This window comes from Arvicola amphibius, chromosome 1 (assembly GCF_903992535.2).
Source record: "Arvicola amphibius chromosome 1, mArvAmp1.2, whole genome shotgun sequence".
NCBI lineage: Eukaryota > Metazoa > Chordata > Mammalia > Rodentia > Cricetidae > Arvicola > Arvicola amphibius.
The window spans coordinates 133,395,961-133,422,941 of NC_052047.1; the positions used below are offsets into that span (position 1 = coordinate 133,395,961).

The 26,981-nt window shown below is 43.5% G+C and overlaps 1 pseudogene; it reads right to left on the bottom strand.

Moving 5' to 3' along the window:
* Positions 1-398: 398 nt before the first annotated feature.
* Positions 399-26,884, bottom strand: LOC121676996 (annotated as a pseudogene).
* Between the last annotated feature and the right edge of the window lie 97 nt (positions 26,885-26,981).

The window sequence follows — 26,981 nt, forward strand, 5'->3', positions numbered from 1 at the left end:
CTTGATATTAAAAGTATTCAACTGTCGGGACTCCCATCTTGAGACTATAAAAATAAAAATAATTCTCTAAAACATTCAGGAGAAAACAAAGGTACCTAAAATCATACATTGATACTAGACAAAATGAGCCAAAATCCAGGTAAGGCATGGGTGAACACAGCACTCTGACGCATCCTGAGACAGTGGCTCCCTACATTACCCAGGGTCAAGGGCTTAAGCGATGCTCCTGTCTCAGCTTCCTACAGGGACATAGCACCAGACATACCTGGATGGATATGCAGACTACAGTAACTCCTATGTGTGCATAAACTAGAACACTGCTGGTGTAATAAGTCAAACTGTAACCCACAGGTCCTTCACCACCAAAAGCCAACAGATGGCATGGGACCCACTCCATTTCAGACTCTTCCAGGTCGGAGTTTGGTTTTGTTACCTTCCAGGCAGTGGTCTAAGTGTTCATTAATCTGTGAATCTGTGACTCCAAAACTACACTCTGACAGACTGGACAGCTGACCAGCCCTCGCTGAGTGCATGAGCTGCTTGAATTCCCAACTGTGCTGGCGGCTGTGGGCCGCGGGCTATTCTGAGGATCACCACCACCACTCTGTGTCTGCTCCTTGATGATCTTATTCAAAGCAGTCCTGTCCTCCAACCGGGATCGCTTGTTTGGGAACTGGTCTTCAGACCCACTCTCCTCTTGGGGTATGGTTGCGGACTTCACAGCTGCACACACCACAGTTGCTGATGCTGAGGTCAAGGCTTTGGAGGCCTTTCTCAGGGATGCCCTGGAAGGTGGAACCTTTCTCTGAGAATGGGATGAGGCTGAATGCTTGGTGCAGCCCCCAGTGGTCCCACTCTTAACTGGGGATCCATTCACATTTCTGAAAGCCTTTTGGTTGGCAACAGAGACTCTGGGGGAGTAGCTGCTCAGGACACTCTTGTGACTGGCAGTGGGGACAGGGGAGACCAGATGAGGGTTTTTACTTGGGAAACCATTCTGCTCTCATTTCAGCTCAGCGTTGGAACTGAATCTCAGGCCACTTGCTGAATGGTCTTAACTTGAGAGACCTTTGGCTTCATTAACCACATATGAAGTGCTCAACTTCCCAGGTGAAGGGCAAGTGCTTGTCTCTCCAAGAACATACCCTATGCCACTGAGTGGGATGAGCCCTGGGCCTCCCCTCTGCACAGCTCGTCTTTGTTCTCCACTGCTAATGCTGGCTGCTTGCCTGCTTTGGTCTTTCCTCTGCCTTTCTTTGAACTGTTCTCTGGCTACTTGATTTTTCTATAAGTGCCTCCACAAGTTTTCTGGTGGTCAGCCCCCCAGTAGTCATGGGCAGAGGGTGCCCTGTTGGTGGCACGCTTCACATAGCCATAGTAGGGCTGTTTGTGCAGCAGGGTCCATGGCAGCGCCACCAGTGACCACGATACTCACCCACCTCGTCATGGAAAGTGTGGTAGACCGTTATGTTGGCGCCTGTCAGGTGGTTGATTCGATGCATATATTTACAGAACTCCTGGCCATGTCCTTCCCCCGTCTATATCATTATTAGTGACAAATAAGTTGGCGTGTATCATTTTGTGCAAAAGAGTCTCCACAAGGTCCTTTCTGAGTCTCAGTTTTAGAAGGGGTTCACTGAGTCGGATGGAGCCCATTTCTCCTCTTCCTTCATAGGTGCAAATCCCAGCACACAGTGTCATGCGCACACTTCACTTCCACGGCCTCCAGATGCCTCCAGAAAAAGCGATCCTTAAACTGCAAGAAGAGCGCCTGCAGGTCCGGGGTGGGGTTCACCAGCTCCCAGGACGCATCTACCAACAACACAGGTTCCCACGCCGCCACGCGCCACGTGTCCCACGCCTGCTGCAGCCGCACAACAGGTCCTTGTCCATCGCGCACGACTCCCGCAAAGGCCACTCCGGAGCCGGAGCCGCCGGTCGTGCTCGCGTGGCGCACGGGTCTCGCGAGAGCTCCGGGGCCAGCAGTTGGGCGCACGCGGGCTCGCCTGGAATGCCTTGGTGAAAGTGGCTACGCATCTCGTCCCGAGAGCACAGGACTAAGAACGCAGGGCTCCGGCTAGGGACAGCAGCCAGCGGGAAGCCAGCCGGCTGCCTCCAGAAGGCCCCCGAACTCCAGCGCCTCACGTCAGGTCAGCTGTGTGCCCGAGCCGCCTCTGACTTCCGCACTTTCGGAACCTGGATCCTATTCTCTTTGGAAGGATACCTTGCTCAGCCTAGACGTAGTAGGGAAGGCCTTGGACCTCCACAAAGCAAAGTGCCTTACCCTCTCTTAGGATTAGAGGTAGGTGGGGTGGGAGGGTATGTGGAGGGAATGGGAGGAAGGGAGGGAATGAGAATTTGGATTGGTATTTTTTTTAAAAAAAAATCTAATAAATTAAAAAAAGAAATATAGGACAAAATGACAACTATTAATCTCAGATATTTTGCATTGACAAGAAACTTGGCATATTGATATACATGTAAATTTATTTTGTTATACTGTATTTGTGTTTCTACTCTTATTTGGGCTATGGTGCTTATGCTGCTCATTTCAAAATGCAATGTATAATTAAGAAATGAGGTTAGTAGTTAATCTATAATAATCAAACTTGTAGTCACATTAGGTAGGTATGTGTTCAAGGTTAGACGGGTATATTTTAGTGAGGTGGATAGTTTCAGACACTTCAAAGACCCTTAGAAGATGGCACTTAAAATGTTTTCTTAATATAGGGCTTTCCATGACAGTAAGACATGTCTTCTCCTGGCAGCACCAATCTACTTCATAAAATGATAATGGTCATCAAAGAAACTCCGTAAGGAGTTTGATGTCAATGTGGCAACGCTAACCATTTGGACAAGAACAGCTCTTGCCTTGACTGTTGACAGTGTGCGGTACAGACTAGACAAGTGGGACATGGGAAAAAAACTGCTCAACTTTCAAGACAAGGCAGGACAGTCCCCCAACATCCCGGCTTCACAGAAGACTCTGCCAGATGTTCTTCTGGACACAAGGGAAAGCAACTGACAGAGTTTGCCAATACAAGGCAGGACAGTCCTTCAACTTTCCAACTTCACCAGGAGGCAGGAGAGAAGCAGAAAGCAGAACTGAAAGAGGAACAGGAACAGGAAGAGAGGGAGAACATGGGAGGACAGATGGGAGGAAAGGTAAAGAGAGGCAGACAAAGAGAGTGAGCATAGACAGAACAGCAGGGTCATAAGGACAATGAGTAGCTGTGGGGAAGGAAGTCTCTGGGCTGGGGGAGTTCAGGGTAGGGGAGGAGGTGAGAAGGGCTAGGATGCTAGCATTGACTTTGAAATGTGTAACAGGTACTCGTGATACTGAGGGAGTCTGGAGGCCAGCAAGGGTTTTAATATGCTACTAGGCAACACAGGTAGCCATTTGTCCATTCTTACTTTTGGAAATTTGGGAAAATGGAATTTTCTTTGAACCTGACACCAAGATTCCCAAACTATATGGTTTTGGAAAGCCCTGACATATTCTTGGAGTCTAGAAGACTATGCACCATTTAAAGTTGTGTGCCAGAGAGGACTAGAAACACACCGAGAAGAGTATGAACTTGCCCTAAGGTACTGCATCTGGAGGATATTGGAGGCTCTTCCCAAGGAGGAGAGGCCTGAGACAAAGTTCTCAGCTGTTTGGCTCAGTGTTGCAGGCATAGCCCACGGGTACCCAGAGTTCCTCAGCAAAGACTGGAAGATTTTGTTGTTGTTCTTGTTCCCAGAAATTTAAAGAAATCTTTGCCTAATTATTAACTGTATCTGGGTAAATCAGTGTCTATACACAAAAAAGGACACAAATGTTAGAGAATCAGTTGGGGAAAGTCACACAAGTTACGAGACTGTGACAAGCAGCAACAGCAGTCTTGGGAGACAGGAGACTAGCTTTCAAAAACACCATTTAAAGTATCTAATTTTGTCTTGTATCTGCCTATTCCCTCGGAGGTCCCAGGTTCACTCATGCCCAGACTGGCAGAGGTCCTGGCTCAGGCCTAGTTTCTGGGAGGTCTTAGACTCATGCCCAGAACCACCAGGGTCCTGGCTGAGGTCTACTCCCTCAAAGGTCACATTGAGACCCTCAGCAGTCTCTGGTCCTGGCTCACTTGCTCAGTGGTTACTCTCCTGTACCTGTTCTTGTGGAGATAGCTGACTCTGCGTCAGGTCGCTGGCTCAATCCTGTGTCCAGGGACTCAAAAGAGCATTCTTGTTGGACACGTTTCAGTGCTTTGATCCTCAGGTCCCAGCCTCCAGAACTGTGAGAAAGAAAAGTTTCATGTAAGAAAAGTGTTGTCTTCTGGCTACCAACATTATAAAGATGTATTTTCACAATCATTTCTGAGAAGGTACCAGTAGACATATTCTTTGGGTCCAGGTGAATATTATTTTCCCCAACAAGTTTTGCTGAATGGTGTTAACATCCTTAAAATTTTCCTAGGCATTCTTAGTTCAGTTAATATTTGTTGAATGTTTGTGTTACCTCTCTGTTTAGAAGCACAGTACAAAGACTCTGCTATTAAGCTAAATTAAGTGTATTGATTAGTCCTGTAGAAGACCTGATTCCGTTCCCAATGCCCCCATGTCAGCTCAGAAACATATGTAGCTTAAGTTTCAGGTGATTTGGCACCCTCTCGTGACATTTATGGGCACTAGACACTCATGTGGTGCACAAACATACATCCATGTAAAATATGCATGCAACATAAAAACTTATTTAAAAAGAAATTTGTAGTAAAATATGGAATGTCGAGAATGAGAATAAAATGAAGATCATATTGTATAAGCCATTAAGGTCTATTTGAGTCCACACTAAAGATTACTTATTCTTATTTTCTGCCTAAAAGCATTTGTAGAAGACAGTTTTTCTTTGAGACATGTCCCCCAACCCTTGCCTCCTGCCAATCATGTGACTCATCTTGCTTCAGAAAAGGAAGGAAGGAGGGCGACCACCTAGAAATCAAAGTTGGTGCTTTCATCGTTGCTTTCATCGTTGCATCATTGCATAGCTCAGTCGTCACTGTTAGCATCAGAATTTCCAAACCTCTTATGAACAAGGAAAAATCTTTACCGACTCTGCAGAAACTAAAAGGACTTAAGGTCACGTAGTGAGCACAGTTGTGCAAGCAGTTTATACAAATAAATGAGAATAGTAGTAAGATAAAAAATAATGAAAGCAACCCAAGAATAATTACCATAAAAGAATTTAAAATATGAATGCTTATATAAGAAGTGAAGGATGAGAGCAATAGTCACAAGAGAAACTCAGGCCCAGAGTGCTTCACAGGTGAATTAATTTTGATATTTAAGAATAAATAAACCAATCATTTGCAAATTGAATTTTTAAAAGAGAGTATATGGCATTTCCATATTATTCTATGGCTTTAGTATTCTGATATCAAAGGCAGAAACATTAGGTGAAATGATAGATATGGAAGAATTCACTTCTAGTACTTACATCCATTCTGTCGGTCCCATTCTTTTCACATTGTCAATCACAACTTAGGCACAGATCACACCATGCGGGACCTCCTCTCTGCCTTCCCACAGCCAGCTCACACTAGCATGGGCCGCATTCCCGTGGCATCTGTAGGCTTTGGGCGTCACAGTCTATTTTTTTTTTTTTTTTTTTTTTTGGTTTTTTGAGACAGGGTTTCTCTGTAGCTTTTGGAGCCTTTCCTGGAACTAGCTCTTGTAGACCAGGCTGGCCTCGAACTCACAAAGATTCACCTGCCTCTGCCTCCCAAGTGCTGGGATTAAAGGCGTGCGCCACCACCGCCCAGCTCAGTCTACGTTTTTAAAGAAGTACTTCTTTTATAGCGCTGCCAATAATTTCTTAAGTTAGTGTTGGGTTTAACTAACTTTTCTCATTTATAAATAGTCTCAGATTTAAGCCAAGCTGTAAAAATTTTTATATAAATTAAAATTTAAACATTTTCCTTCAAGTATTGGGCTATGCCTTTTCTGTAAAATTAAATTTTACTCTGCTGTCATATTGTCTATACTTGTGTTCTAATTTATGTATTTAAAGAGTTACACATTAGTAAATACCTGTATATCTAGCTATATATATCCATGAAATATCTACTTGTTATCTGGGGTTTTCTTTCAAAACTATGTGACTTCAACTCAAGTATACAAATGAATGCAATACTAGAAATCTGAGAAAAATAACATATAAAAATCCCTCCAGTACAAGAAAAAAACAGTAGCTTCTGAGAAACCGCCACACTGATTTCCAAAGTGGTTGCACAAGTTTGCATTCCCACCAGCAGTGGATGAGTGTTTCCCTTACTCCACATCCTCTCCAGCAAAGGTTATCATTGGTGTTTTGGATTTTAGCCAATCTGACAGGTGTAAGATGATATCTCAAAGTTGTTTTGATTTGCATTTCCCTGATCGCTAAAGAGGTTGAGCATGACCTTAAGTGTCTTTTGGCCATTTGAACTTCTTCTGTTGAGAATTCTCTGTTCAGTTCAGTGCCCCATTTTTTAATTGGGTTAAATAGCATTTTAAAGTCTAGTTTCTTGAGTTCTTTGTATATTTTGGAGGTCAGACCTTTGTTTGTTGCAGGGTTGGTGAAGATTGTCTCCCAGTCAGTAGGTAGCCCTTTTGTCTTAGTGACAGTGTCCTTTGCTTTACAGAAGCTGCTCAGCTTCAGGAGGTCCCATTTATTCAATGTTGCCCAAATGCCTGTGCTGCTGGGGCTATACATAGGAAGCGGTCTCTGTGCCCATGTGTTGTAGAGTACTTCCCACTTTCTCCTCTAACAGGTTCAGTGTGTTCAGATTGATATTGAGGTCTTTAATCCATTTGGACTTGAGTTTTGTGCATGGTGATAGATATGGCTCTATTTTCATTCTTCTACAGGTTGACATCCAGTTATGCCAGCACCATTTGTTGAAGATGCTTTCTTTCTTCCATTGTATACTTTTAGCTCCTTTGTCAAAAATCAGATGTTCATAGGTTTGTGGGTTAATATCCAGGTCTTCTATTTGATTCCATAGGTCGACTTCTCTGTTTTTATGCCAATACCAAGCTGTTCTCAATACTGTAGCTCTGTAATAGAGTTTGAAGTCAGGGATGGTAATGCCTCCAGAAGTTCCTTTATTGTATAAGATTGTTTTGGCTATCCTGGATTTTTTGTTTTTCCATATAAAGATGATTATTGTTCTCTCAAGGTCTGTGAAGAATTTTGATGGAATTTTAATGGGGATTGCATTGAATCTATAGATTGCTTTTAGCAGCATTATTTGTAATAGCCAGAACCTGGAAACAACCTAGATGCCGTTCAATGGAAGAATGGTTAAAGAGTGTGGAATATATACACATGAGAGTACTACTCAGCGGTAAAAAACAATGACATCTTGAACTTTGCATGCAAATGGATGGAAATAGAAAACACTATTCTGAGTGAGGTAACCCAGACCCAAAGAGATGAATTTGGTATGTACTCACTCATAAATGGATTCTAGACATAAATAAAGGTCAGTGAGCCTATAATTCCTGATCTTAGAGAAGCTAAATAAGAAGGTGAACCCAAAGAAAAACATATAGTTATCCTCCTGGATATTGGAAGTAGACTAGATTGCCAAGCAAAATTGGGATCTTGGGGGTGGGGGTGGGGTGGCGGTAAGAGGTGATGGGGAGATGTGGAGAGAAAAGTTAAGAGGAGAGGATGGGGAGACCCTGGGAGAATGGGATGGTTGGGATGGAGGAAGGGTGGCTAGGGATGCAGGGAAGAAGATATCTTAATTAAGGGAGCCATTTTAGGGTTAGCAAGATACTTCACTCTAGAGGGGTTCCCAGGTATCCATGGAGATGTCCCCAGCTAGTTCCTTGGGCAGCTGAGGAGAGGGAGCCTGAAATGGGCCTTTCCTATAGCCATACTGATGAATATCTTGCATATCACCATTGAAGTATCATCTGGCCATGGATGGAGATAGAGACAGAGACCCACATTGGAGCACAGGACTGAGCTCCCAAGGCCCAAATGAGGAGCTGAAGGAGAAAGAACATGAGCAAGGAAGTCAGGACGGCGAGGAGTGCGCCCACCCATTGAGACAGTGGGGCCAGTCTAATGGGAGCTCACCAAGGCCAGCTCGACTGGGACTGAAAAAGCATGGGATCAAACTGGACTCTCTGAACGTGGCAGACAATGAGGGCTGACTGAGAAGCCAGGAACAATGGCACTGGGTTTTGATCCTACCACATGTACTGGCTTTGGGGGAGCCTAGTCTGTTTAGATGCGCACCTTCCTGGACCTGGATGGAGGGGGGAGGATCTTGGACTTCCCGCAGGGCAGGGAACCCAGACTGCTTGCTCCTTAGATTGGAAAGGGAAGGAGAGGGGAATGGAGGGAGGGGGAGGGAAATGGGAGGTGGGGAAGAGGCGGAAATTTTTAATAATAATAATAATAATAAATAAAAGAAAGAATATGGGTTTGAATTAGCACAGAGACAGTGGAGCTGAAATTAAAAGAAATATTGTGAATTTGAAAAAAATAGTAGCTTCTTTTTTCTTTTTCTTTTTTAAAATGTCTCTTAGAAATGTGTAGAATATTTTTCTATTTTTGGAGGAGAGAACATATATAACTAAAGTGTTTGACTACATTTTGTAGGTGTGTGTGTGTCTCTGTGTGTGTGTGTGTTTGCACACGTGCATGTGTGTGTGTGTGTTTACACAGACCTGTATATGTTCTAAGATGTACTCCACCACAGGACAGGGTGTGTCCACGGGATACTATGGATGTTAAATGAGTTCTTAGGATAGATGTGATGCGATGTGGTGTGGTGTGCTTTTTGTGTGTGTGTGTGTGTGTGTGTGTGTGTGTGTGTGTGTGTGTGTGTGCGTGTGTGCATGCACACATGGACCCCATTTGAAATTGTACCAAGGTCCTAGAAAATGACTGAACAAATCAAGCTTGACAAGTACTTGAATGTATGAGGGGTGCATTCACTGGAAGTCTCCAACACCTCACTTACTAAGCTGTTATTTCAGATGACACTAAGAATGCAGTAAAATTAATGCAAACCTTAATATAGAGTGACACCTAGTGTCAAAAGGGCAGAAGCAGCCATATCTAAGAAAACACAAAGTGCAAAGAGAAATAGGTTCTGGGACAGTTAATATGCTTTAGAGACTGAACAGTGAAGTTATACTGCTGGGTTTGCCATCTGAAAACAAATTGGTTCTGATGGACCTCACAGATAGGTATGGAGAAAAAAAACACTTACCTCATCAGTTGCTACATGCACTACCGGGAGATAAATAATCTGAAAAAAATACAAAAGAAATCACATTGTACTGCAGCAGCAGCAGCAGCAGCAGCAATTTTACCCACCTCCCCCATGGAATGAGACGTAACTGTCATCTCTAAGGTCTGTCTGTCCTCTGCACAGATCAAACAGGAAAGACAAACAGATGTGGCTGAAACCATCACCCCACATCTTTCACATTATTGGTGTGCTCTCTCCGTAACTATTCCAAGGATATGATTACTGACATCAACTCATGATTTTCCCAAGGAGACACACATATAATAGCTTCTACAGGACTTCTAACTACAGTATACCTCACTCCATAGGTCAAGGAATCAATGTGGAGATTCTATGGACTCCTCAGTCTATTTATTCCAATTTTGCATAGCAACCGAGAAAATAACCACCTGGTCCATTCACAGACACACTCACGAGTCTGTTTATAAACCTACGAACAAAGCCAGGTGGTAAGGGTGGACCTGTGGATAATCAGCATTGTCTTGCTTGGATCTCCTTCAGGAACATTTACTGTTGTTACTTCTGCAAACAATGGTTGTTTAATTCTTTAGCACAGGGGTAGAGGGCACAGTAGGACTCCAGTCAGGCTGGGAATGCATCTGCCACTAACAGTGAAAAGGCCGTTCCTCAGGCAGAGTAGATCCATCATAATCTGGGAGCTCAGGGTCCTAAGTGAGTCTCATCAGGACCCTCTCACGAATTTCTGCACCTATTTACAGGATAGCACACTTTCTCAGTCAGCTCCTTCACTATGATTGCAGACACCCTTCAAGACTGAGACACAGCCAACCATATAATAAGGGCTTGTTAGGTCACTATAGGGCAAATCAATGATGTGGAGAACCAAAATTACCTGCAACCAGGATTCAGTCAGGAAGTGCTGTGGGATAATGCTTTTGGGTGCTATAAGGATTTGTCACTCATTTTGCTTTAGTAGAATGCTGATTGACCAGAAGCCAGGCAGGAAGTATGGGCAGGGCAATCAGACTAAGAGAATTCTGGGAAGAAAAAGGTAGAGAAACAGTCACCAGTCAGATACAGAGGAAGCAAGATGAGAATGCCTCACTGAAAAATCGAATCCAAGAACACATCAGAACCATCAACGACCATGATCAAGTCGGCTTCATCCCAGAGATGCAGGGATGGTTCAACATAAAAAATCTGTCAACGTAACCCATCATATAAACAAGCTGAAAAATAAAACCACATGATCATCTCATTAGATGCCAAAAAAGCTTTTGACAAAATACAATATCCCTTCATGATAAAGGTCTTGGAGAGATCAGGGATACAAGGAACATACCTAAACATAATAAAGGCAATCTATAGCAAGCCAACAGCCAACATTAAACTAAATGGAGAGAAACTCCCAGCAATTCCACTGAAATCAGGAACAAGACAAGGTTGTCCTCTCTCTCCATATCTATTCAGTATAGTTCTTGAGGTCTTAGCTAGATCAATAAGACACCAAAAGGAGATCAAGGGGATACAAATTGGAAAAGAAGTCAAACTCTCACTGTTTGCTGATGATACGGTATTTTACATAAGTGATCCCAAAAATTCTACCAAGGATCTTCTACAACTCATAAACATTTTCAGTAATGTAGCAGGAAACAATATTAACTCAAAAAATCAGAAGCCCTCCTGTACACGGATGATACAAGGGCTGGGGAAGAAATCAGAGAATCAGCACCCTTCACACTAGCCACAAATAGCATAAAATATCTCAGAGTAACTCTAACCAAACAAATGGAAGGCATGCATGACAAGAAGTTTAAATCTTTGAAGAAAGAAATTGAAGAAGACACCAGAAAGTGGAAATATCTCCCATATTCTTGGGTAGGCAGAATTAACATAGTAAAAATGGCAATCTTACCAAAAGCAATCTACAGATTCAATGCAATTCCCATCAAAATCCCAGCAAAATACTTCACAGACCTGGAAAGAGCTGTACTTAACTTCATATGAAAAAGCAAAAAACCCAGGATAGCCAAAACAATCCTGTACAATAAAAGAATTTGTGGAGGCATCACAATCCCTGACTTTAAACTTTACTACAGAGCTATAGTACTGAAACAGCCTGGCATTGGCATAAGAACAGACAGGAAGACCAATGGAATGGAATAGAAGACCCGGATATCAATCCACCCATCTTCGAACACCTGATTTTCATATGTTGAACCAGCCCTGCATCTCTGGCATGAAGCCTACTTGATCATAATGAATATTTTTGGATGTGTTCTTGGATTCAGTTTGCCAGTATTTTATTGAGAATTTTTGTGTCAATGTTCATGAGTGAGATTGGTCTGTAATTCTCTTTCTTGGTTGAGTTTTTGTGTGGTTTTGGTATCAGGGTAACTACATAAAAGGAGTTTCGACAATGACTCTTCTGTTTCTATTTTGTGAAACACATTAGGGAGTATAGGTATTAGCTCTTCTTGGAAGTTCTGGTAGAATTCTGCATTGAAACCATCTGTTCCTGGGCTTTGCTTTTTTTTTTTTTTTTTTTTTTGGCAGGGAGGTTTTTGATGACAGCTTCTAATTCCTTGCGACTTACAGGTTTATTTAAATTGTTCACCTGGTCTTGATTTAATTTTGGTATATGGTACTTATCTAAAAAAATGTCCATTTCTTTCACATTTTCCAATTTTGTGGCATACAGGCTTTTGTAGTAAGATCTAATGATTCTCTGAATTTCCTCTGTGTCTGTGGTTATGTCCCCCTTTTCATTTCTGATCTTCTTAATTTGCGTATTCTCTCTCTGCTGTTTGATTAGTTTGGATAGGGGTTTGTCAATCTTGTATATTTTCTCCAAGAACCAACTTTTTGCTTCATTGATTCTTTGGATTGTTTTCTGTGTTTCTATTTTATTTATTTCAGCCCTCAGTTTGATTATTTTCAGTCTTCTACTCCTCCTGGGTGAGTCTCCTTTTTTTTCTAGAGCTTTCAGATATGCTTCTGTAATGCAAAGGACATTGTCCTTAAGACAAAAAGGCAACCTGCTGACTGGGAGAAGATCTTCACCAACCCCACATCAGACAAAGGTCTGATATCCAAAATATATTTAAAAAACTCAAGAAACTAGACATTAAAAGTCTAATTAACCCAATTAAAAATGGGGTATTGAACTGAACAGCGAATTCTCAACAGAAAAAGTTCAAATGGCCAAAAGACACTTAAAGTCATGTTCAACCTCCTTAGTGATCAGGGAAATGCAAATCAAAACAACTTTGAGATACCATCTTACACCTGTTAGAATGGCTAAATAAAAAACACCAATGATAGCCTATGCTGGAGAGGACATGGAGTAAGGGGAACACTCATCCATTGTTGGTGGGAATGCAAACTTGTGCAACCACTTTGGAAATCAGTATGGCGGTTGCTGGGAGTCAACCTACCTCAGGATCCAGCAATACCACTCTTGGGAATATACCCAAGCGATGCCCAATCATACTACAAAAGCATTTGTTCAACTATGTTCATAGCAGCACTATTTGTAATAGCTAGAACCTGGAAACAACCTAGGTGCCCTTCAATAGAAGAATGGATAAAGAAGGTGTGGCACATATACACTTTAGAATTCTACTCAGCGGTAAAAAAACAATGACATCTTGAACTTTGCATGCAAATGGATGGAAATAGAAAACCCTTTACTGAGTGAGATAACCTAGACCCAAAAAGATGAATATGGTATGTACTCACTCATAAGTGGATTTTAGCCATAAACAAAGGACATTGAGCCTGTAATTCATGATCCTAGAGAAGCTAAATAAGATGAACCCAAAGAAAAACATATATTTATCCTCCTGGATATTGGTAGTAGACAAGATCTCCAGGCAAAAGTTGAGAGCACGGGGGTGGGGGAGATGGGGAGAGAGAAGGGAGAAGGGGGGATTGGGGAGGGCTTTGGGGAATGGGATGGTTGAGTTGGAGGAAGGGTGGATATGGGAGCAGGGAAGAAGATATCTTAATTAAGGGAGCCATTTTAGGGTTGGCAAGAAACTTGGCTCTAGAGGGGTTCTCAGGTGTCCAAGGAGATGTCCCCAGCTAGGTCCTTGAGCAGCAGAGGAGAGGGTGCCTGAACTGGCCTTATCCCATAGCCACACTGATGAATATCTTGCATATCACCATAGAACCTTCATCCGGCGATGGATGGAGATAGAGACAGAGACCCACGTTGGAGCACTAGACTGAGCTCCCAAGGTCCATATGAAGAACAGGAGAGAGAACATGAGCAAGGAAGTCAGGACCATGAGGGGTGTGTCCACCCACAGAGACGGTGGGACTGATCTAATGAGAGTTTACCAAGGCCAGCCAGACTGGGACTGAACAAGCATGTGATCAAACTGGACTCTCTGAATGTGGCTGACAATGAGGGCTGACTGAGAAGCTAAGGACAATGGCACTGTGTTTTGATTCTACTGCATGTACTGGCTTTTTGGGAGCCTCGTCTGTTTGGATGCACACCTTCCAAGACCTGGATGGAGGGGGGAGGGCCTTGGACTTCCCACAGGGCAAGGCACCCTAACTTCTCTTAGGACTGGAGAGGGAGGGGGAGAGGGAGTGGGAGGAGTGGGAGGGAAATGGGAGGAGGTGGAAATTTTTAATAAATAAATAAATTTAAAAAAGAAATTAAGGAAGGAAAACACAAATACTTGTACAACCACATTCTTAACAATATTACAGAAACACTCATGTCAATTATAATCCAGCTTATAGAGAGATCCTGTCTCAAAACCAAACAAACCAAAACAAAAATGTGTTAGTTAGGTAGTTGGTTTTTACTTCACTGGGATAGATGTACAATGGCAGATTTTAAAATATAATACCAAATTTGTGCGTAAAGTACGTCCATTGAGTGTGGGATATATTCGTGCATGTGTGTTTGCAATGGGACTGTATAACAGAAGCACAGACAGCTACTTGCTATAGTTCAGAAATTACACATGTCATGTTACATGCTGTGTAATATTTATTATGGTGGATAAGCACCAGTGTGAGTTCCATATGTATTGATTGTTCACACTCTGGGAGGGCTCTGTCTAGGACTGGGCTTAGAGTGCTGAAAGGAACAGATAAGCCCTCTGCCGCTATGATTTTACATCCAAATGGAAAGACAAACACTTCTGAAAGAAACCATGAACTCAGTGGAAATTTTCAGGTAGTGCTAAGTTGGCATGTGCTGTGAAGTCAGAGCAATCAACACCTGTAAGACTAGATCAAGGCTGAAGAAGACCGCAGGCGGGATGCTGGGCACAGTTCTCTCGTCACCCAGGTTAATGAAAATGTGGGCAGTTTGGGACATTGGTGAGATGAGTCCTCCTACTAGGCGCCTGTAGAATGTCATTATCTCCCCTATCAGGGTCTTCCTGAGCATTTTCCTCTGTGAGTCTCTGATGGAAACTGAATACCACCCAAAGCAGGGCTTGAGTTTAAGGGTCAGGGACATCAAAGAAATATTCAAGGTAAAGGGAAAGGAGGTCAGAGAGGCTGGAGGAGAGGCTTCCAAATGAAGGCCACCAAAATAGACAATGAGACCAGAATCTGATAGACCAGGATAGTCAAGGGGATTGGGGGTTGGAGGGGTAGATTCAAGGGACTCTTAAAGGAGATGAGAGGAGGTTGGAGGGAGGAGCTGGCAGAACTGACTGATTGGGGAGACTAACACTGCCTTTGTCCCCTCAGGCTAGAAGACATTTATGGGTGTCCTTATGACTTTGTCGAAGTGTTTGATGGAAAGCAAGTTGCCTCACTGTCCATGGGCAAAGTCTGTGCTGGGGCAGAACTCACTTTCCTTTCCTCTTCCAATTCCATGACAGTGGTGTTTAAAAGTGACGCCATGATCACCAACACAGGGTTCTATGCTCTGTACACCACTGTTCACCAAGACGAAGGGCAGAACGGTGGGTATCCTGACTAGCACCTTGCAAGATGCCCATCTGGCTGTGTCTTTTCCCATTTGGAGAGAAGACACTTTTAAAATGTGGCCTGAATTCTATCACACCTGATGTGTCCACCTCAGCTACTGAGTGGCACGCACACTGCCAGTCATAGCCCTTAGCCCTGCTCTGCCCCCCCATAGTCCCTGCCTTCTACCTAAAGCATCTAGAAACATAAGGCTGAGAACACCTGTCTTGTACTGTCTGTGGTCCTGATAGGGAATCCCACTGAGATCTTCCCTTCCCAAAGTTAGGAAAACAATAATATGAAAGATTACTCTGGAACTGTCACAAAGTCAGCCGACTTTCTTCTGACTGGATTCAGCACACACCCTCCAGAACTCTCGTGGGCCTCTCAGGTCCCACAGCAGGAAGCAGGAACATTGTAGAGCTCTCTATGCTTAATGTAAGTTTTCCTCCAACTGGGATCTTTGGGAGCTTATGAGACTCTAAAATAGTGGACTGGGAGATGGCTCGGTGGGTAGAGAACCTGAGTTCGGATCCTCAGAACCCACAAAGCTGGGTGCAATAGCACATATCTGTAATCCGTGTGAAATGAGAGGGAGAGGCAGTTGGATTCTCAGAACCTCGCAAACCTGCTACACTGGTGTAAATTGGATTCAGTCAGAGATGAAGAAGAAGCCTGTCTCAAGCTAGGCAAAGGTCAACAACCAAAGGTGTCCTCTGACCTCCACCTATGTGCCTACACTCACACATGGTGGGGGGAGAAAGGGATTTAAAAAATTAACAGACATCAATAGCTTTTCAGTACTCATAAAGGTCACAGGGCCACTCCTAGGGTCTAACAGAGAGAACATGTTTTTCAACCTACAGGTGACCCTATCATATGAGGACAATAAGTACAATATCACATCTCAGAAACACCTATTTTTCCATTGTGGTGTGGCCATGACAGCCCCAGCTGAGAGATACTTTGAAAGAGGCATGGGCCATATCATGCTGGATGATATGCAGTGCTTGGGGGAAAGAAGCCAAGGTGTAACAATGCACACATCACAGATGGTTCTCCCACAAACTGTGGGCACCATGAGGATGCCAGCGTGGTTTGCTCAGGTGAGTTTCATGGCTTGCATCACATCTCAGAGACAGAGCTTTACCAACCCCAGCCATTGGGAAGGGAGGTGTCAATATCAGCAGGCAAGCTGTCAGCACTGAGCTCTGGGATTTGAGCCCATTTTAAAGTCAATTTGCTTAAGAATTAGTTTATGATCATAGATTCCAGCATCTGTAAATTGTTCAAAATCTCACCTGGAAAATAGCAATTATATGAATGGTCAGTATTAGCAGACATCTATACCTGGCCTGGCAGGCCTGCGTGCTGGTAGCAATCTAGTGTCCACCAAGGGTTCTGTGAATACCAAACTGTCCTACAACCAGTGCATCTGAATTTTCAGTTCACATCCACGGCCAATGGAGAGACGAGCGCATCCGTACTTAGCTGATCAGGCCCTCAAAGGCATATCCAACCCCACATGCAGGACCACATTCTCTAAGTATTGCCTGGCTGGGGTCCTTGGTTAAAGACAGAGCTCATCTCTGTGACAGAGGCTCTGTTAGCCCAGTAACTGGTCAAAATCAAACACCACGCTGTACCTGAACCACAGGGGCATTGTGTGCTCCCTCACTTCAGCTCTTGATTCCCTCACCAGCCTGGATGAGTCTTAATTCTAGTTTTCCAGAGGCCCAGAGCAGAACATGTCTGACCCTAAAGAAAATGCCTGATTTGGGGGGGAGTTATGTGACCACCTTATTTAGTCTGTCTCTCACTGTGACATTTGTCTTTGAGTAGGTATTGATGCCACACCAAGCAGAGGACCAGCAGGTACTGTCTGTCAATATATATATACTCAGTTGCCAGGGCCCTCATGGGTGAAAATCTCAGCCACCATTCAAGTTCTGAAGCTAGAGGGGAGGGCCCAATTAGATACTCTGTTTCTAATCAACAAAGGCACTAACAACTATGACAGTTGACAATATGGTGGGGCTGAACTGCTGCAGATGGTGGGAAGATGAGAGGGGGGGAGAAGGGGAAGGGGGAGGGGGGGGGGGGGGAGGGGGAGGGAGAGGGAGAGGGAGAGAGAGAGAGAGAGAGAGAGAGAGAGAGAGAGAGAGAGAGAGAGAGAGAGAGAGAGAGAGAGAGAGAGAGAGAGAGAAGGGCTCAGATCCACCAGAGATGAAATACCTTGGGTACTGGTTCAGTAGAGAGAGGATCAACCAGCTGCTGGTATTGGTGATCATGTCATGAGATTCTAGATGGAGCAAGGAACCAGCAGTTCCTAATTGTCTGCAATGACCCCTGTCCATATATTTGAGGTTCAAATTGCAAGCTCCTAAGAGTCAGGACCAGCTCTGCTCACTGGGCACATAGTCTTCTGTGTTTTAAGAAAAATAATTAAATATGAATACAAATTCTTGATCACGACATTTTTTTCTATACGTTTTTATAGACTCCTCCGGTGATATCATGACAGGTACTGCAGCTCTTCTTGTATGGGCTTTTCTTCCACTGGAACTCATCCTGTCTCTGGTTGCTGCCCTTTCATATTCTAATACATAAGAAGCTGCTACATAGGAGTCTACAGCTAATCACACCAAATCCGAGAGTATGACACTAGCTGCAGAATTCACCTTGGTCTCGATTTCTGCTCCAATTTGTATATAATTATCAAAAGATAAGCTTTGGTGCGTTGGAACTTGAAAGAGTTTGTGCTGAGCAAATAACTATTTTAATATGAGAAGTTGCAAGCTGGGATTATTTGGGGCTTCACCAAGAGGCCAGGCTTTGATAGGGCAAGGTTGGAGGCAAGGCCGTTGTTTGCATGGTGAATGTGTGCCAATGTCTTCCTTTGGATCACTAGAGTGGGAAGTTCCTAGTTAGAGGTGAGTTGGCAATTTCTAATTAGTTACAACAACCTATAGTGAGTGCCTTTGGTTTGCTTATGTAGGAACTGAGATGCCAGAGCAGTTTAATAGCCTCCCAATTATTTCTTTTCATCAAATCAATTCGTGATCCTCAACCTTCCTAATCCTGTGACCCTTTAATATAGCTCCTCATGTTGTGGCAATTCACAGCCCTAAAACTATTTTGTTTCTACCTCAAAACTGGAATTTTGCTGCTGTTATGAATTATAATGTGAATATAGGGGTCACAATCCACAGGATGAGAATCACGGAACTAATGTGAGTTGTGTGTTCTACAGGATAGCACAGTGGGTTTGCACATATAAACCTGTCTGGGGACCTGGGTGCATAAGGCCTGTTCAATTCTAGATGCTTTCATTTTCCCGGCACAAAGGGAATGGTCTTCATCTGTCAGAAGGTTGATGCTGAGGCTGGGGATGTAGCTCAGTTGGGAAAGAGCCTGTCTAGCACACAGGAAGCCCTGGGTTCAGTCCCTAGCATTGTACAAAACAAGCCAAGATGGTATGTGCCTATTCCAGCACTCAAGAGTGGAGGCTGGATGATCTCGGGAGTTCAGGTTCACCCTCCTAGCTATATAGTCAGCCTCAACCACTTTAGGCCTGTCTCAAAAAAAAAAAAAAAAGAGTATTTTCTGGCTGGAGGCACGGCTCATCATTTAAGAGTACTTGCTGCTCTTGCCAAGGTCCTCAGTTCTGTTCTCAACACCTACATCAGGCAGCTTAGAAATTCTTGTAACCCCAGTTCCAAGGGATCCAGTGCCTTCTGTTCTCCACAGACATGTACACACACACCCGCGTATGTGTGCATGCACACGCATGCGCACATGCACCCCCCCACACACACCTCAAAAAAAAAAAAAAGACACCAACACAACAAGGGAAGTCAGTCCTAGCCTCAGGCTCCCTTGCGTCTCTTCGTTGGTACAGCTGGTTTTCTTCAGACTCCACTGCTCACACCCACTTTACATTGAGATCCAGTCTCAGTGCTGGGCTATAGGTGTGCACCCCCTACACTCGGCTTGTTTTCTTTACTTCTGCTTTCTTGTGTCTCCTCTTCACCTCACTGAAAACAAAACAAAAAGCACCATGTTTCTTCGTGGGATTTTCTCACTTTTTTACAGATGAAAATTTCCAATGTGGTGGTTTGCTCACCAATAGTTCAGGCTCCTTCTCCAGTCCTTGGTATCCTAAAAAATATCCCACCAATGTGCTATGTTCCTGGGACATACAAGTGGATAGCAGCGCTCACATCAGACTCACCTTTGAAGTGGTCAAGTGAGTGAATATTTTTCTGCCTATACAGTTATCATTACCTGGCTTTGTAGACATCAGTTTTACTGCCTCTTTGCCAGACACAACAATGCAGTTGCACACATGAACTCCTAACAGATGAAACTTCATGTGCAAGACCAATAATGTCAAGTCAGCCACAGTCCCAACATGCATGAGTGAGGGACTCACAATGTCCTGCCTCTTTCTGAGAAGCTGTTGGCAATTAGTGGTTACTGGGAGAGTAAGAGCCATTTTATTTGGTGATACAGGCACTGAGAGATTACCCAAGCTCCTGTAGAAGATCCTATACCCATGCACACACAGAAAGCACAAAATGGATTATTCAGTGGGTAGCAAATTTAAAATAAAAATGGATGTGGTGGCATATGCCTTTTATCCTGGCATTTAAGAGGCAAAAGCAGGCAGATCTCTGTGAGTTTAAGACCAGCCATGGCTACATTGGGAGACCTGTCTCAAAACAAAAAAAGAGGTAAAAATAAATAAAATGTAAAGGAAGAGAGCCTGTGATAGAGCCTGTGATGTTGGGAGAACAGTGGGGAGGGAGCTAGTGGAGGAACTGAAGGGAAGGAACTAGACCAGTCTGGATGCACACTGTACATGCATGTATAAATATTATATAAAACATAAAAAAGCTCCGGGTGGTGGTGGTGCACGCCTTTAATCCCAGCACTTGGGAGGCAGAGGTGGGCAGATCTCTGTGAGTTCGAGGCCAGCCTGGTCTACAAGAGCTAGTTCTAGGACAGGCTCCAAAGCTACAGAGAAACCCTGTCTCGAAAAACAAACAAACAAAAAAAAATACATAAAAAAGCCATAATTCTCCCAAATGAGCTGTACCGTGAAGTGCCTAGAAATGTTGGTCAAAAGTCTGAGTACAGAAACCCCAGGAATTTAAGTCCTGTGAGTACAAGAGAGTGTGCAGCTTTCACACAGAGGCAGTAGATTGGGATTAATCTACTTGCCCATCAGCAGATCTGCTAAACAGATTTTTGGTACAGCCACATGTCACTGTCACAGACTAAGTGACTATTGCTACCAAATGAGATGCAAAAAAACAGTGGACAATTGTCAAATCTGCCACACTTCTTGTGTAAGCTTCCCGTGGAAGGAAAAAGAACCACTTCTGGGAAGCGGGATAGAGTGGAGGGATCAGTGGGGATGGGAGATTTTCCTTCTTCCCGTCATTATCACTTAAGTTTGATTCCATGAGTTTATAGCACACATGGAAAAGATATTATTGAATTAAAATGTGAACAAATCAAAAGAAAATGAATTTTTATAAAATGGTAAAAATGGTATTTTTATAAATTTTTGTCTCAAATTGCTTTATTTAGACTTTTTTGGCTTATTGGTCTTTTGCTTGTATATATTGAGTTACATTTGTGTGTGTGTGTGTGTGTGTGTGTGTGTGGTGTGTGTTTTGTTTTGTTCACTGGATTGTTTTTCTTTGAAAAGAGAGAAGGAAAAAGCGTGGGAGCTTGATGAGTGGAGAAGAACTCGGGGTGAGAGTGGGGAATGTGAGCAGAACAACTTGTGTGAATACATTTTTTCTTCAATACGAAATTAAAAGTATATATTTAGAAGTATACAGATACATTTACCCACATCAGTAGAGCCAGGCACTCTTCCAAACTGTGGGAGGAGGTATGGGTTTGCAGTAGCTTTGCCTGACCCTTGCTACAGCCTTCTGGGAAGTCAGTTCTGGAGAAAAAGGCCAGAGAAGGAGCTTGAATGATGCCATTTCATCAGCAGGATAGAAAACTTCTGAGGATGCCCTTATGACTTCATTGAGTTTCTTGATGGCCCACAAAGCGAATCACTTTCCTGGGGAGATTCTGCTCAGAAACCATCCCAGTATTTACCTCTTCTTCGAGCCACATGAGTGTGGTGTTCCACAGTGATGACATTGTCACCAACATGGGATTCTATGCATCTTATGAGTCTCTGTTGCAAGATGAGAAAGACCCAGGTAGGTCTTTTCATCTCTAACAGCAGGTGCCTCAGCTTTGAGTGGATCATCTTCTTCAGGTCCATGGTCTCTTTGTGCCTTGTCTTCAAATTTAACTTCCCATGGTGGGAGTGAAGATGGAAGTGGTATCCTCGACCATGTGGCAAGGACCGAGAGGAGTTGGCTGGCGGTCCAGTCTGGAACAGCAGAAGGCATGCAGCTGTCCCTCTGCTGATGAGCGTGGCCCCTGGGACTTCTTCTGTCCCATGGGTTCTTAGGCTTGATTTCTTGAAAGTTGAGTCATACTTGTTAATTTTTCTTCTTTATGTATTTCAGGCTGTGTTATTGTCTCAGCTTATTGTAGAACCCATTCATTCTTCTGCTTGGTCTTGTCCATTGGGGATGCTTTCTGCTGGCCTTTCACTTGAGAGACTCTTTTACTTCAAGAGTTTCCATTGGCTTTTCCAGTGCCAGTCCTGTGAATGGTTTACAAGCTAATACTGGCCAGGTCAGCACTGGTTGCAGTGTCCCAGCCGGGGCCAGCAGCAGGCTGACCAGCTCCTTTTCCTGCTTCAGTCCACACTGCGTTCACATGTGACCTAGTCCCCCATAGTGCCCGTTGTGGGATATGCTCTCTGAAAACTACAGCTCACAATGGATACTGGGTCAGAGAGCTGTACGGAGCGCTGTAGGGACACACTAAGTCCTCCTCGATTATGTTCATGCACACACAACACAGCTTCTAATTCCCCATCTTACCCAGAAGCTTACATTTCTTTTGTTCTTTTTTTATTAAAGTAGATAATTTTACAAATTTTCACCTCCTCCCCTCCCCCTGTCTCCCCTTCCCTTCCTTCTCCAGTCCAAGGAGCAGTCAGGGTTCCCTGCCCTGTGGGAAGTCCAAATTCCTCCCCCATCCATCCAGGTCTAGGAAGGTGAGGATCCAAACAGACTAGGTTCCCACAAAGCCAGTACACACAGTAGAATCAACACCCAGTGCCATTGTCCTTGGCTTCTCAGTCAGCCTTCATCAGCCACGTTCAGAGAGTCCGTTTGATCACATGCTCCATCAGTCCCAATCCAGTTGGCCTTGGTGAGCTCCCATTAGATCAGTCCCATTGTCTTGGTGAATGGACGCATCCCTCATGGTCCTGACTTCCTTGCTCATGTTCTCCCTCCTTTGGCTCCTCATTTGGACCTTGGGAGCTCAGTCTAGTGCTCCAATGTGGGTCTCTGTCTCTATCTCCATCCCACGTCAGATGAAGATTCTATGGTGATATGCAAGATAATCATCAGTGTGGCTATAGTAAAGGGCCAGTTCGGGCCACCTCTCCTCAGCTTCTCAAGGAGCAAGCTGAGGACATCTCCTTGGACACCTGGGAACCCCTCTAGAGTACAATCTCTTGACTACTGTCAAATGGCTCCCTTAATTAAGATATATACTTCCCTGATTCCATATCCACTCTTCCACCATCCCAACTGTCGCATTCCCCCAAGCTCTCCCATCCTCCCATTCTCACTTCTCTCCCCCCCATTTCCCCTTACCCCCATCCTGCCCCCACCCCCAAGCTCTCAATTTTTTGCCTGGCAATCTTGTCTACTTCCAATATCCAGGAGGATAACTACATGTTTTTCTTTGGGTTCATAGAAGCTTACATTTCTTTCTTTTTTTTTTTTTTTTTTTTTTGGTTTTAGGAGAGCCTTTCCCTTTCTATTTAGCCAATGTCATTGTTATGTCTCGTCTTTTTGTCTGTAGACACTTCTTCAACCTCAGCAGAAGCAAGCTCTCCAAATGGTAAATCCCCATTGTGCTATTTAAACTAAAGAGATAGTGCCTTATTTATTAGGTTTATTTGAAAACTGAATCTTCTTACTGATCCTATTGACCACAAAGTTAAGATAGTGGAAACTTCCCCCAGTGTCGTTTCAGTAGGATTCCAAACATCCTCTCTTCGGGTTTACACACAGATGTGACTCAGTCACATGGAGACGCCTGGGAATCATTTCAACTTGTCACATCTTTCAGTTAAGCAGTCAGGGCTTTCTGCTTTCTTTTGGCAAATGAACCTAGCTCTGTCTCTTCCACCCTTGTCTGTAGATACATCTTCAACCTCAGCAGAAGTGACCTCTCCCGGGGGTAAGTCCTCAGTGTTGTCCTCAAACTTCTGTAGTGAGGGGCTGCGGGCCAGCTTCCTGCCGCCCTGCTCCTGATCGCCGGCTAGCTTATGCCCCGAAATCACAACTCACAAATTGTATTCTTTTAAACACTGCCTGGCCCTTAGTTTCAGCCTCTTACTCACATCTTGACTAACCCATATCTAATAATCTGTGTAGCACCACAAAGTGGTGCCTTACCAGGTAGATTCTAGCGTACGTCCATCTTAGGCTGGAGCTTCATCGCATCTGGCATCTCTCTCAGGAGAGGCACGGTAGTCTGCCTAACTTAGGAGAGGTGTGGCATCTGACTGATCCTTCTACCTCACTTCCTCTTCCTGTTCTGTCTACTCCACCCACCTAAGGGGCGGTCTATCAAATGGGCCAGGCAGTTTCTTTATTAGCCAATGAAATCAACTCAAACAGAATACTCTCCCACATCATTTCCCCTTTTTCTGTTTAAACATTAAAAGAAAGGCTTTAACTTTAACATAGTAAAATTACATATAACAAAATAGTTATCAAGTAAGAATTAGTTACAATACTTATATCCATTTTATCTTTATCATAACAAAGGAAAACTAACTATCTATCCATTCTTCAACTCCATCAAAGACTCCAGAAGGATATAATATTACCTAAGTAAATAAGAAGTAAGCAACTCACAAAAACTCTAGAAATGACAGAGACATCTCGCTGCCTGGACAGTCACCCAATGTTCCTCTGTACCGTTGGGGCATCCATCTTTGGCCTTCAGGCCCATAGTTTCCAGCAGACATTTCCATAAAGCAAGGAAATTTCAAAGACAGTTCAGTCACTTTCTGCTGTGCCTGCAGAATGTCTTGCAGACTCTTTCATGAATCAGGGAATCCCGAAGATCATCTCACTTTTAGGCAAGTTCAGCAGTCCTCTCTCTGAGGGTTTCTCTATGTCTAGTTTATGCAATAGTCCAGGCAAGAGCAGTTTCTTGCCCAAATGGCTATCAAACTCAATAAGGATACTCTTCGATGCCCATCATCTTCTTGAAGTAGATAGGTGCTGCCAGGAGCAGACATGTCTCATTGTCATGAACAGTCCTAAGTTATTAAAACATTTAAGTGGAATATTCTGTAGTCTTTGAAAGATATTAAGAATGCCTATCTAACTAAAATATATCTCTATATATCTAGAAAATCTAACTAACATGACTATAAGCTTTACTATTATTGACAATTATCCATTAACAACCTATATTTCCTAATTATACATTACATTTTTAAAAGAACTACACAATCACAATACCTTAATCAAGATCAGAAATACATATAACAAGATTGACCTTCATATCATTAACCAAGATTCACAACAATCCAACTTATTTATATCTATATCATCTCCCCCTTTAAATGTAAAAGAACATTTATAAACAATATTTGGGAATATGGGCGCAGTTATTTCTCTCCAAACTGCTTCCTGCTGAATGTGGGCACTGTTAATCTGATCTTCTATGGTGTAAACTGTGTGTCAGGTTCATCTCAGTCATCAGTTGGGTGAAGTAATTTTCTGAAGGTGTTCACAGCAACCTTTCGGGAGGGCGTGGTCTATCATACCATATTGGGATAGAAGCAATCCATAGGGTCTCATTTTCTGTAAAAAACAAAAGAAACTCCTTTCCAAAGCATCATGTCCTTAGATCCAAATTGTAAAGTCAAGGTATTTTCAAAATATCTATTCTGGAATAGTTTAGCAGCATATGTAAACAAATATCTTTTAGCAGCTGTTGCTCCTTCCTCAGCATTCAAACAATTCAAAGAGAGCATAATAGTATACAGTATCAAGATTCTCTGTGTATTTTCCATCTTTGTGAAGCTTTATTTTAACCTCTATTTTGTTTATTTTTTACTTTTACTTTTTGAGACAGGTTCTCTCTATATCTTTGTCCTGGAATAACTCTGTAGACCAGGTTGTCCTTGAACTCTTAGAGATCCATCTGCCTCTGCCTCCCCAGTGCAGGGATTAAAGGTGTGTTCTACAACACCTTGAACTCACATAGATCTGTCTGTCTCTGCCTCCCAGGCACTGGGATTAAAGGTGTGTCCTGCCACACCTTGAAGTCACAGAGGTCAATCTACCTCTACCTCACAAGTGTTGGGATTAAAGGTGTGTACTACCACACCCAACTACTCTATCTTTTTTTTACTTTTAAGGACTTTCACCTTTAGCCTACATATATTTTCAACACATTGTAAACCATTTTGACGTTTTCTTCGACTTTGAATCTATCTTTTACTGTATCTCTCTCTTTTTGTGACCACATGAGCCTTTAAATTACTGAGCAATAAGGGTAGGATTCAAGCCGCAGCTTTGCCAGCTAGATCCATCCCATTCCTTAGCTTTCCAGCCTCATGGCAGAGGTACTTGCTAGAGCCATTTTTATTACCACAACTCTGTGGCATTTCAAGGTCCCTTCCAGCAAGCAAGCTGCAACAGTGTTAAGCAACAATCAAAAGTTCCATAGTCAGGACTGCCTGCTTGAAAGAGTCAGAGTTTGTCCTGGCAGTACAAAAACGCCAGCATTTTAAAATAGCACAACTTTTTTCCTGCTACGGCTGAAAACAAACAAGCATGCAGTCAGCTTTTATCAATGCCATTTAAGTGTTTCGTAGCAGGACCTCTTAAAAGAGCGGCAATGTTTTGCAGCTGAAGCTGAGTCAGGAAGCCTCTCTTAGATGAGAGCCCTTGCTTGCCAGACCCGAAAAATAGAGCTTTACTCTATTCTTTCCCAAGCTTTCTCAAGCTTTCTGTGGATTCAGTTATCCACTTTGGGCGCCATTCTGTAGTAAGGAGCAGACGGGCTGTGTCCAGCCACTCGGCTCCTGGTCACCCGGCTAGCTTTACCCCGAAATAATTACATGGAAACTGTATTCTTTAACTTTGTTGGGGACCCCCAATCATAAGATTATGTTTGCTACTTCATAAGCTGTAATTGGTTGCTACTGTTATGAGCTGTGTAATGTATATCTGACATGCAGCCCCCCGTAAGAAAGAACCACTGGAGTAAAGGGATGCTGAGGCAGGCCCAGACCCACCCCAGGGTGCGCCTGTATGTGCACACAGACAGCCCCCTGGCTAATACACAGCATGTACCAGCTTCCCTCTCTTCTCCTGCAGCTCAGCTGTCCTGTTTGCCTCACCTCTTCCAAGCCGTCTATGACCAAGGTTATTTCCAGAGATTAGGCTACTCCTCCTAGGACATCCATTTAAATGAATAGGATGGGTTGCCCCCAAGTCACTGGGCGTTACCTCATCTTCAGTATCCCTTATGGCACACTGTGGCACCATCAAGGCAGGTAAGAGACCTGACAGCGAAGCGATGACCTCATGGATGGAGTCCAAGAAGGGAGGCTTAGAAAAATTAAATTTCCTTTAAAACCTGTGG